Source organism: Hyperoodon ampullatus (assembly GCF_949752795.1).
Source record: "Hyperoodon ampullatus genome assembly, chromosome: 13".
Lineage (NCBI taxonomy): Eukaryota > Metazoa > Chordata > Mammalia > Artiodactyla > Ziphiidae > Hyperoodon > Hyperoodon ampullatus.
This window is the reverse complement of record NC_136926.1, coordinates 24,279,847-24,292,705: the sequence shown is the minus strand read 5'-3', so window position 1 is coordinate 24,292,705 and position 12,859 is coordinate 24,279,847.

Below are 12,859 nucleotides of genomic sequence, written 5' to 3'. Positions count from 1 at the left end.
ACCTGGTACCCCTCCCAGAAGGGGCCCCTGAAAGTGTCCACCCTGGCCTGGGACAGGGAGCAGGACAGGGAGCTGCGATGGTCACATGAGCAGCGGCTGGAGTCAGCCGGCCCGCCCGGCAGTGAGGTGGGGGTGGGGGTGTGTGGAGTGCAGCCGAACCAGACCAGACAGGCCAGTTTTCTCAGCCGATCAGAAAGCTGGGAGCCTCCTGGAGACAAAACAAAGCCATTTAAAGAACAAGACTTAATCATCTGAGACACAAAGCCATGGTTAGCAGGGCCACTTGTCAGGACTACGAAAGTAACCTAAAAAAAATCTCTTCAAGGAGGAGAGAGAACAAAGGATTCCCCACCTGCCTAGGCCCACAGGAGAATCTATGTCCAAGAGTTAGCTCTGGAGGTGCTGTGTTACCTTGGCCAGGTGACTTAACCTCTCTGAGTTTGAAAGAGTTTCTCCTGTGTGAGCTGAAAGGGTTGGAGAAGATCATTCTAATTAAGCTCCCTTCCAGCTCAACTCGTGAAGATGTTATGACCTTAAAACATCTCTAATCACTTCTAAATAAAATTTTTATTGCAATCATTTTATGGCAAATTGCCACAGTTCATTCTTTCAAGATAATCCTGACTTATCACAAGCCAATAAATACAGACATAAATAAATACAGAGACGTGCATCTGTTTACGGAAGTACCATATAAATATAAAATTAGATCGTCTAGTGCAAGGAGGCTGGGCAGAGCCCATCAGGGTGAAGAGTTCCAGGGAAGGAGGGATGCCAGCTAGAGGCCCAACTTCTGCAGATTCTTGGGTTCAGACTTCCACAGGGGCCTTGGAAATTTGTGGGCAATGGAGCTGCCTTGGTTTGGGATGGGACTGCCCCACTCCCCAACCCTCTGCCTGTGGCAGGTGGCAAAGATTCTGTTTCCTGCCACCTCCAGGACAGCAGCCTCTGGTGAGAAGCAGCTTCCTTGGGAGAGTCACCTCTGATCCCTGAGGACTCGAAGGTACTGTAGTGACCAGTGGGGACGAGGTGCATTTCCATAGCTATTAGAAACAGAGTGACTGATTGGGGGTGGAACTGGACTGTTTCAGGTAATGCAATCAGGGGAAGTGAAAAAGAAAAACGACTAAATCATTTAGTTCAGGACTTCTGTTTGGGGGTCTATAGCTGAGAAAGTAAAGATTAGCTTGGAATAAGCAGGTAAAAGTTTGCCTGTCCAGACAGGCACGGACAAAGCCAGCTGCAGTATAAACGGGAAACATTTCTCCCAAGGTCACGTTACAACAACTGTAAAGTGTCCCGATAACCATGCTGTGTGAGTGACTATTACTTGTACTTTTTTACCGGGATTTCTTTTTTTCCCCTACAATCACAAACTATCAGAAATTTGCTGTCTGAAATTATGTTAGTAAGAAAGAAATAACCCCAGAGGCGCTAAGTCACTTTGACACAGAGAAGTTGCCCCAGTATGGAATTCCTGGACTCTACGTTCCATGCCTGTCTCAACTTTGTAGTTTCCACTTACACAGGATACTTTGCTGTCCAAACCTGAAGCTGACACTTCTCACGCAGCCCTGTGCTGTGTTGAGCCTATCAAAATACTGCTTGGTTGGGACTTCCCTGGCAGTCCAGTGGTTAAGACTCCACATTTCCACCGCAGGGGGCACAGTTTCGATCCCTGGTCAGGGAACTAAGATCCCACATGCTACGTGGCATGGCCAAAAAAGAAAAAAAAAACAGCACTGCTTGGTTTACATTTCACCTAACCTAACCCCACTCTTCACCCAAATCCTGTAATCGCCTTGCCCTCTGTGTAGTCAGACGCCCTCAGTTCCTCCCCCTCATTGCAGTGGATCAACTGAGCTGACTGTCAGACTAAAGGTTTGTTCTTGGTGGTCTCAGGATGACTGGACTAGGATACAGCCTAAGAAAGAATCCAACAGGAAAAAAATTAAATTTTATGCATGAACAAGGATATATTGTACAACACAGGGAATATAGCCAATATTTTATAAGAACTATAAATGGAGTATAACCTTGAAAAATTTTGAACCCCTATGTTGTACACCTGAAACTTATATAACATTGTACATCAACCATACTTCAATTTAAAAAAAAAAAAAAGAAAGGTGAAGTGAAAAAAAATTGTATGTGTGAAGGTGGCGTGAGAAAAATGAATATAATAAATACATGGCTGTATCGTTACATATGGAATATCCATTTTCTTAATTTAAAATGTAAATATATTAAAATCTTAGAGTCCATTTAATGTAGAAAGATGTTCATAATTAATCTTAAATGTTAAAAATTATATAAGTAAGACATGTGGATTGCATGAAAAAATAGAAAACATGTTAAGGGAGAAGAAGGAGGTAGAGGAAGAAGAGGGAAAGAAAAACCAGAAAATCACTGATAGTCCCATAACCCAGAGGATTGTTCTCAAAGTGTGGTCTGTGGATCCCTGGAGGCCTCCAAGACCCTTTTAGGGGGTCTGTGAGTTCAAAATTACTTTAGAAAATACTAAGACATTATCTGCCTTGTTCGCTTTTTGGGTATTTACACTCATGGTGTAAAGCAGTGGCATCTAAAACTGCTAGTGCCTTAGCAGGAATCAAGGCAGTGACACCAAACTGTACTAGTAGTCACTGTATTCTTTACCCCTGTGCACTCCAGGGTGGGGAAAAGCTGGTTTCACTTAAGAATGTCCTTGATAAGGTAAAAAAAAAAAAAATTATTAAATCTCAACAGCAACACCAAAAAAGGCATCATCCCACAGACCTGGACTCTAGTCTTGCCTCTGTGACCTCTGGCAAGAGACACCCTTTCTAAGCCTGTTTCTTGTAAAATGGGTGTGTGGCACCGTGCTCATAGGTTTCTCATGAGGATCAAATGAGAATGCTTATAAAATGCTTAGCACGGTGCCTAGTGTGTGGTTTGAGCTCATAACACTTTCAGCTCTTATCAATAACTATCTGTCAAAATCCAGGAAAGAATGTTACAGGGAACAGTCAGTGTTCACTTAGCAAGTTTCCAAATTCTAAGGATCTGCATTCCAGCTAAGTAAGAGAAAACAGCCTTGCATGTAACACAAGACTGTTGGACCATCTTAAGCCATGCAACTGAAGAGGTTCAGCTCCAGCCTCCCCCAAACACGCCACGGCATATGGATTCTTTTGAGCTAAAGGAAATCAAGACCCTGTGGGCTCAAGAGAAACGTCTGTCCCTCCCTTAACTACCTGGAAGAACTTACATTGGAAGTCTCTCCCAAAATGAGAATTATTACCAGAGATGAATCTTATCTGAGTGACCCATCTGTGTGGCAGGGCAAATATCTAATTACCAAATGTTTGCTCTTTTGCTTCTTGTTCCTGTGAATTGCCCTCCTTCCTGTTGAAGCCCCAGGTCCCTATCCCATTCCTTAGCTCAGGATGGCATAAATACCTCATTTTACCTTTCTATCTTTGAACCTCTCATGTATGTGGGGTTCTCGTACTTACAAAATTAAATTTGATTTTCTCCTGTTACTCTGTCTCATGTCAATTTGATCATCAGACCAGCCAAAAGAACCTTTGAACGGTAGAGGAAAATTCTTTCTCCCCAACACAAGGCTGGGAAATATCAAATGATGCTGTGGCAGGACTGGAGTAATCCTGTCCGGCAGCCTTCCCCTCTTTCCCCTGCATTCCCCCTCCCTCCTCAAAGGCTAGCGGTCTTGACAGGACCTCAGGAGGGGACACACTGGATTCCTACTTGCAGGTCCCAGGAGAGTTGCTCAGACAGATCCTTGGAACTGTTCTGAATTCACAGGTGACTCTTGCAGAGGTCTGGGTCCAGCTTCAAAGTAAATATAGGGCTCATCTTCCTTTCCTTTGGCCACTTCTCCAGCCAAAGAGAGTATTCCAGGCAGAGGGAACAGAATGTGTAAAGGCTAGAGGTAGCTGAGGAAAGAGGATTGGCAGGGAAACAGTGGAAGAGGCAATGCCTCCAGGTCCTGGTGATCAGAAATGGCAGAGCTAGGGACTTCCCTGGCGGTCCAGTGGTTAGGACTCCGTGCTTCTATTGCAGGAGGCGAGGGTTCGATTCCCGGTCACAGGAACTAAGATTCCGTATGCTGCACGGTGCGGCCAGCAATGGCTGAGCTAGAAGGACACTTGGCATCTGACCAACTGAGCTCAGTCGCAGAATATGCCCTTTACTTCTGTGTGGACTTGGGCATGTTAATTTCTCAGCCTCCGTTTTTTTAATCTCTAAAGGGGTCATAACAATACCCACATGTGGGAGAGTTTTTATGAAGATTCAAGTAGGTCAAGAAACTGGCCCACAGTCTGTGTTCATGAAACAGATTCTGACTCAAGATATAAAAACTGAGTGGCCACTGTGTGCCAACGGACATACATTTTTTTCAATTAGCCCTCAGAACAGCTCCATCATCCTCCAGTTTGTTAATGAGGAAACTGAGGCTCAGAGGGGACAATTGACTGAGGTCACGGCAGGCAGTGGCCAAGGGACCTTCCTCTGTTGTTGCTCCTGCCTTTCTGGGAGCGCTTCCATTTCCACTGTTAAGACCTTCAATAATAATGAAGACTAAAAGTGATTTATTATTATTATTATTATAAATAACATTTAAAAAACCAGCCTGGTACATGGCAGAAAAAAATGATATCTCTTTCGTAATGTACTTCAAACCTATACCTCAAAGAATCCCAAAGGAAGGGGAGGGATAAATCAAGAGTATAGGATTAACAGATACACACTATTATATATAAAATAGATAACCAACAAGAAACTACTGTATAGCACAAGAAACTATGCTCAATACTTTGTAATAACCTATAAGGGAAAAGAGTTTGAAAAAGAATATATATATATATCTGTGCTCTAGAGCCCACGAGCCGCAACTAGTGAAGGCCGCGCACCTAGAGCCCGTGCTCTGCAATGAGAAGCCACCACAATGAGAAGCCCGCACACCGCAACAGAGTAGCCCCCACTCGCCGCAACTAGAGAAAAGCCCACACACAGCAAAGAAGACCCAACACAGCCAAAAATAAATAAATAAATTTGTTAAAAAAAAAAAGAAGAGTGGGGAAAGGGTGCTGACTTAAGAAACTGTGATGATGAGTGGGGTCTGTAGAATAAAGGCAAAAAGATCTGCACATAAGCACTATATCATGAGGGTGAGAGTTAATAATTCTGATGCTAGCAGACATAAGTATTGGAATTGAACAATTAAGCAAATGGATGGCAGGTTACAGAAGGCAGGTTTCTCACTCTTGGAGTCGGGGTTTACAGACAAGCAAGGGGAGGAGGCTAGAATGATCTGTGTGGTGATGGTAGTGGTGGAGACATCAGTATGAATTCATGTTTAGCTTAGTACAGACAAAGATGGTTGCATCCAGAAATAGTTATAGGTATGTGTGTACACAACAGAACAGTACACACAAACATATTTTTTGCTGTCAGCTGAGAGGGTCTAGAAGCAAAGACAGCACAGTAGCAATAAGATTACCAAGTGCCCAGAGTTTGATTTATAATAACCGTTCTCCAATAAAAGGAAGCAGGTTCCCCTAATATGACTGATACTAGGACTGGGACAAGAAATATGCAAGATGAGCCTGGAGCATCTTATAGGGCCAGAAGGTAAGGAAGTACACACATGCACATGTGCACCCACACTGATGGAGTATGTCAAAGGGATACAGGAGCAAACTGAAGGGGGGCCCCTAGTGGCCAAAGCTGGAATAATTTGAGCAACAAAAGTGATATTAGACTGTAACCCAAAGTAAAAAATAAATATCCATGCTTACATACTGATATAAATAAATGATTCAACAAATAAATAAACACTGACATACACTGAACGTTTGTCCCCCCCCAAATTCATGTGTTAAAACCTAATCCCTGGGCTTCCCTGGTGGCGCAGTGGTTGAGAGTCCGCCTGCCGATGCAGGGGACACGGGTTCGTGCCCTGGTCCGGGAGGATCCCACATGCCCCGGAGCGGCTGGGCCCGTGAGCCATGGCCACAGTGCCTGTGCGTCCGGAGCCTGTGCTCCCCAACGGGAGAGGCCACAACAGTGAGAGGCCCGCGTACCGGAAAAAAAAAACAAAAAAAAACACTAATCCCCAATGCCATGTTTTCTGGAGGTGGGGCCTTTGGGAGGTAATTAGGAGCCGTCATGCATGGGATTAGACTCCTTATAAAAGATACCCCAGTAGGTAACTAACAAGGACCTACTGTATAGCACAGGGAACTATACTTAATATCTTGTAATAACCTATAATGGAAGAGAATGTTAAAAAAAGAATATATATATATATAAATATATCTATAAATATATCTATATAAATAAAATAACTGAATCACTTTATTATACACCTGAAACTAACACATTGTAAAACAACCATATTTCAATAAAATTTTTTTAAAAAGGAGAGACCCCGGAGAGAGCCCTCACTCCTTCAGCCAGGTGAAGACACAGTGAAAATTTGGCTGTCTATGAACCAGAAAGCAAGCCCTCACCAGACACCCAATCTGTCGGCACCTTGGTCGTGGACTTTCCAGCCTCCAGAATTGTGAGAAACAAATTTCTGTTCTTTGCAAGCTACTTATGGTATGGTATTTTGTTATAGCAGCCCAGACAGACTAAGACAAATGGATAAGAGACAAATCTCTCATGCAGAAAAATTCCCAATAATGTATGTAGATACTCTGCCTTCAAGGAGGGGGAGCATAACTCCCCACTCCCTAAGTGTGGGCTGTGCAGAGTGACTTCCTTCCAAAAAATACAGTACGGAAAGTGGGTGGGAGGAAGAGCATCTTTACAATCGAGAAGCCCAACAAGCAATTCGTCAACCAAATGACCAAAGCCAAGGTGAACAATGATAAATCATGTTGACAGCATACACCCTTGATAGGATGTGATGAAAATGGCACTTCGCCTCTGTGGTCTTCTTCCTCCAACCCACAGTGTTTTAAAAATTTATTTATTATTTATTTTATTTATTTATTTTGGCTATGCTGGGTCTTAGTTGCAGCATGCATGTGGGATCTAGTTCTCCAACAAGGGACCCAACCTGGGCCCCCTGTATTGGGAGCGCGGAGTCTTACCCACTGGACCACCAGGGAAGTCCCTCTAACCCCCAGTTTAACCATGAGTAAAAAAACAAATTCCAAACATCCTGCAAAATACCTGACCAGGACTCCTCAAAACTGTCAAGGTCATCACAAATAAGGAAGGTCTGAGAAACTGTCACAGGCAAGAGGAGCCTAAAGAGACATGACAAATGTAACGTGGTGTCCTGGAACAGAAAAAAAAAAGATATTAGGTTTAAAACTAAGGAAATCTGAGTAATGTATATTAATAATAAAGTATCAATATTGGTTCATTAATTGTAACAAATGTACCATACTAATGTTAGATGTTACTAATAAGAAAAACTGACTGTGGGATATATGGGAATTCTCTGCACTATCTACTCAATTTTTATGTAAAGCTAAAGCTGTTCTAAAAAATGAAGTCCTGGCGACTTTCCTGGCAATTCAGTGGTTAAGACTCCATGCTTCCAATGCAGAGGGTGTGGGTTCGATTCCTTGTTAGGGAACTAAGATCCCACATGCTGTGCGGCGTGGGGGGGTGAAATTAAAAATAAAATCTATCTGTCTATCTATCTATCTATCTATTTGGCTGCACTGGGTCTTCGTTGTGGCTCGCAGGCTTCTCTCTAGTTGTGGCATGTGGGCTCAGTAATTGTGGCACGTGGGCTTAGTTGCCCTGTGGCATGTGGGATCTTAGTTCCCCAACCAGGGATCGAAGCCACGTCCCCTGCACTGGAAGGCGGATTCTTAACCACTGGACCACCAGGGAAGTCCCCAAAATAAAGTCTACTTCTTTTTAAAAAAAAAGGAGGAGTCCTTAAAATGATCACCTCATCATTTCTGTGGACTTTGAAGATATTTTGCTGGTGTCCTTAAATAAATAATCCTATGTTCTGGAGGGTCTACTGATTTTAAGCAACTTATGGAGAGTGGGGGTTCTTTTGGGAGACTAGGTTAAAAGTGATGCTACTTTAACCAGTTGCTCAAAGACTCACATTTTGATTTTAATTGTTCTTAGTAGAAATTAAAATCTTAGTATCATCTTTTTGATAGATTATCAAATATCATAGTTGATTGACTTCAATTTTGTCTGAATCAGCCCATACATACTAATTTTATGCTTCTTTTTGCAAGTTAAATCAATAAAAATGTGATTTCAAAAAAATGTGAGCTGTTAAGAGGCATGGAAGACAGAGTAAGATGGTCCAACATAAGTCTAATGGAAACTACAGGAGGAAAAAAAATGGTGAGAAAGAAGAAGCAATATTTGAAAATATAATGGTTGAGGATTTTCCAGAACTGAGGAAAGATATCAATCCTTGGAATGAGGAATCCCAGTGAATCTCAAGCTGGATAGGAAGACAGAAAGTGACACATTATCTACAGAGAGATGGTAATTCTACTGACAGATATCTTCTCAATAATAACAATGGGAGTCAGATCAGACTAGAATGATATCTTCATTGTGTTGAGAGACTGTACTAGTCACTTGAATTCTGTACTCAGTGAAACTATCACTCAAAAACAAAAATTAAGAGTAAAATAAAGACATTTTAAGACACCCCAAAACTGAGAGTTTACTTGCACTAGAACCTGACTAACATACTTCCAGAAGAGAAAAAAAGATGATTCCAGAAGGAAAGCCTAAGATGTAAGAATGGGAGCAAAGAAAATGTCAAGGCTGCAGATAAATGTAAACAAATATTGAGTACATAAAACAATACCAATAATGTGTAACATACAGGGTTTAAAATTAAGGTAAAGTTCAACAATTTTATGTAAGTCTAGAGGGTTCAGATTGGAGTTAAAGCCTACTAAGATCCTTTTATTAAAATTTCTGAAGAAGACAAAGATAATGATAAACTTTAGGATCTGCTAAGTCAAATGTGTAAGTTAAAAATTTTGGATAATCATTTAAAGAACAGAAACAGAGTATGTAAACTAGTAGAAGGACACACAGAATTATTGTGGGGAGAATTTAATCTAAAAGAAAACAAAAAGGAGGGGGAGAAAAAAGAAACCCAGAAAAAGTGAACAGGTAGAACAAAAATAAGACAGAAGACAGAAACCCAAATATATCAGCCATCACAATCCATGTAAATGGATTAAACTATCCAGTTCAAGGGCGAAGACTATCAGGTTGGTTTTTAAAATACCCAGCTATATTCTGTTTTCAAGAGAAATTCCTATAACATATAAATGCAAAAAGATTAAAAGTGAAAGGTTAGAAAAAGATATACCAGAAAAATACCAACCAAAATAAAGTTGGCTTAGTTATATTATTATCAGATCAAATAGTCTTAGGCAAAAAGCATTAATAGAGACAAAGAGCATATATCAGATTGTATTTTGCAAAGATGGCTGCAACAATACCCCCTGTCCCACTGTGGTCTTCTATAATTTTGTCATTCATCCACAAAGTCTAAGTCCCCTCCCTTTGAATCTGGGCAGATTTGTGACTTGCCTGTAAGTTGCAGAATATAGGAGAAGTGATAATATATGACTTCAAGTCAGAAAAGAAAATGCACTGCCACCTTGCTCGTGGCAACACTTGAGAGCTGTTGTGTAAGCAGTCCAACCGCCCTGAGGCTGCTATCCTGGATGGAAGCCTAAATTGGCCCAGGAAAGTAATCCACATGATTACCTGAAGAAGCCCTGTGATTACCTGAAGAGACAGAAGCATGTCCAGCCAGCCCCCAGCTTCTCCAGCTTTCATGACTATTCCAGCTTTCATGATTTCAACTGCATAAGACGTATAGACAGAAACAGTCAACTGACCCCATCCCCAATTTCTATTTATTTATTTTTTTATGGCCGTGCCACACAGGGATCTTAGTTCCCTGACCAGGGATTGAACCTGTGCCCCCTGCAGTGGAAGCACGGAGTCCTAACCATTGGACTGCCAGGGAATTCCCCCATGCCGAATTTTTAACCCTCAGAAACCATGAGATAACAAAATGATTCTTGTTTTAAATCATTAAATTTTGAGATAATTTATTACACAACAATGACCAGAACAGAGGGTTACCACATATTGATAAAAGATTCAATTCACTAAGATTTTTTAAACCATTCTAAACCTAATAATATAGCTATAAAATAAAAGGTGAATTAAAAAAACTGCAAGGAGAAATAGAGGACTGGCCTTTGCCCTCAGCTTCTGGGAGGTAATCTCTAAGCCATTGGAATGTCATGCCTGATAGGAGTGTCCTTGTTTGACTGGGGGCCTTGAGCCAGACAGATAAGTTTTTTAGGGTGGGGCACTTTGGTTCATGTGATAGCAGCTTGGACCTCCTGAGGGCTGGAAATTGTTATCAGCCACATGGGTAGTCAACCCTGCTTGAGTGATGGAGCCCAATAAAGACTCTGGACACCAAGGCTTTGGTGAGCTTCCCTGGTTGGCAATACTCCATGTATAGCGGCATGCATTGATGCCAGGAAAGTGACACTGCCCTGAGTCTCTAGGGGGAGGATGACTAAGCTCCACGTTTGGTACCTTCCTAAACCCTGTCCCAAGTGTCTCTTCCCTTGGCTGATTTTAATCTGTATCTTTCCCTGTAATAAACTGTTAACTGTGGTATAACAGCTTTCACTGAGTTTTGAAGGTCCTTCTAGTGAATTATCAAAACTGAGGATGATCTCAGGGACCCGTGCACTTGCAACTGGTGTCAGAGTGGGAGTAGTCTTGTGGACTGTTCCCTATCTCCACAATTGGTTGAATTTTTGCACTACCTAATCTCCACCAAGAATAGAATGGATGAAGTATGGTATATTCTATATGGCAATTAGCATGAGTGAACATTCACACAACAATAAGGATGAATTTCACAAACATAATGTTGATTGAAAGAAGCCAGACAAAAAAGAAAACAGCATGTAGGGAACTAAAATCTCCATGGATGTCTCAGTCCTCCTGTAAAAAGCCCTAGCCTCCTGAGATGTGGAAATGTATACAATATAAAGGGCAAATGCTTGCTTTAACTTCCCCTAAAAGCATTTTGCTTTCCACATACCATAAGACTTTAATCTGTAGCCATTTGTGTAGTTAATTGGTCTTATCCAAAAGGATAATAGGGACTTCCCTGGTGGTCCAGTGGTTAAGACTCCACTCTTCCACTGCAGAAGCTCGGGTTCAATTGGGCATGCTGTGGCGGGGGTTGACAGAAACAAAACGATAATAGAACTTATCTCCCTGAGAGAGTCAAATGGTTACAGCCCAGACTAGGCCCAAAGTTAAGCTCCCAAAGGTACCAGGAAGACTAGAGAGCTATCTCCCTGTCATAATGGATGAAGTCCACACATCCAAACACCTCTAGGTCACAGAAGCCAGACACTGGGGCTTATCCAGTCCTTGAAGCAATGCATTTACATTCAAACAGGTTAGGGTAAGTATCTAAGATACTTTTCATTCAATCTCCAAAAAGCAGAGGAGAGGCAGCTGCTTTTCTGCTGCAGGTAGAAATTAGAAAATCTGTTGTTCTCTATCCTTCATTTACGGGGTGTAACTTGGCACTCACATAGAAAGTTTCCATCAGTTCTCATTGCACTGCCTGTGGGTCTAGGTGCGGGGAATGATGCTGCAACGTTACCCTGGCTGTTAATCTGGTTGTGAGTATCAAGATAGAGCTCTGTTTCCTGACCCAGAAGCCTCATGTTTCTTCAGTATTCACATATAAAAGTTATGTATCTGTGTGAGTGGAGTAACATCTCAGACCTTTCACAGTTCTTGACAAACCATACTATGAGATTCAATTGATATAATTGTCTACTGAAAAAAATGCACAACCTAAAAGTTTAGAATTGGGACTTCCCTGGTGGTCCAGTGGGTAAGACTCTGCACTCCCAATGCAGGGGGCCCAGGTTCGATCCCTGGTCAGGGAACTGGATCCCACACGCATGCTGCAACTAAAGATCCCACATGCGGTACTGAAGATCCCGCGTGCCATAACTAAGACCCGGCACAGCCAAAATAAATAAATAAGTATTTTTTTTAAGTTTAGAATTATGTTTTATTCAGCAGACTTTCTGAGGACTTAAGCCCAGGATACAGCCTCTCAGAAAGCTCTAAGGGACTGTTCTGAAGAGGTAAGGGAGGAGCCAGGATACAAAGAGCTTTTGCAAAAAAATAAACAAACAAAAAACACACAAAGAAACAAATGAAAAACAACAAAAAGCCCAGGTAGTTGGAACATCAAAAGATTACTGTTAATTAAAGAGAAAACAGACATCTCAAGTTAATGAATTTAGTGCTTTTCTATGTATGGGAAGATGCAAGAGTCTGGGCTCATTGAAATCATTCCTTTGATATGCACCTTAGCTATCTAGGGCTAGTATCCTGTTTTTCTCCATTCTGAATCCCTTCAGGGTGTAATAGGGAATTCTATTACAAGTTAATCACTAAAGGGATGTTTCCTATAAGCTTGAATTATAATGACCCACCTCTGGGACCCCTGCCTCCCAGGTGATGAGCACTAAGCTAAAATCCCTTTGTTTAGCTCACATCCTGACCAGGCCCACCTGTGAATGACTACAGGCAGGAGGAAACTAACACATCCCCTCCTGAGGCTGACCAGGAAATGTTTGACTTTACTCCCTCCCCTTTTAGTATAAATGAAGCCTGAATTCTAACTCAGGCAAGATGGTTCTTTGGGACATGAGTCCACCATCTTCTCGGTCTGCTGGCTTTCTGAATAAAGTCGCTATTCCTTGCCACAACAACTCATCTCTCAATTTACTGGCCTGTCGTGCAGTGAGCAGTATGAGCT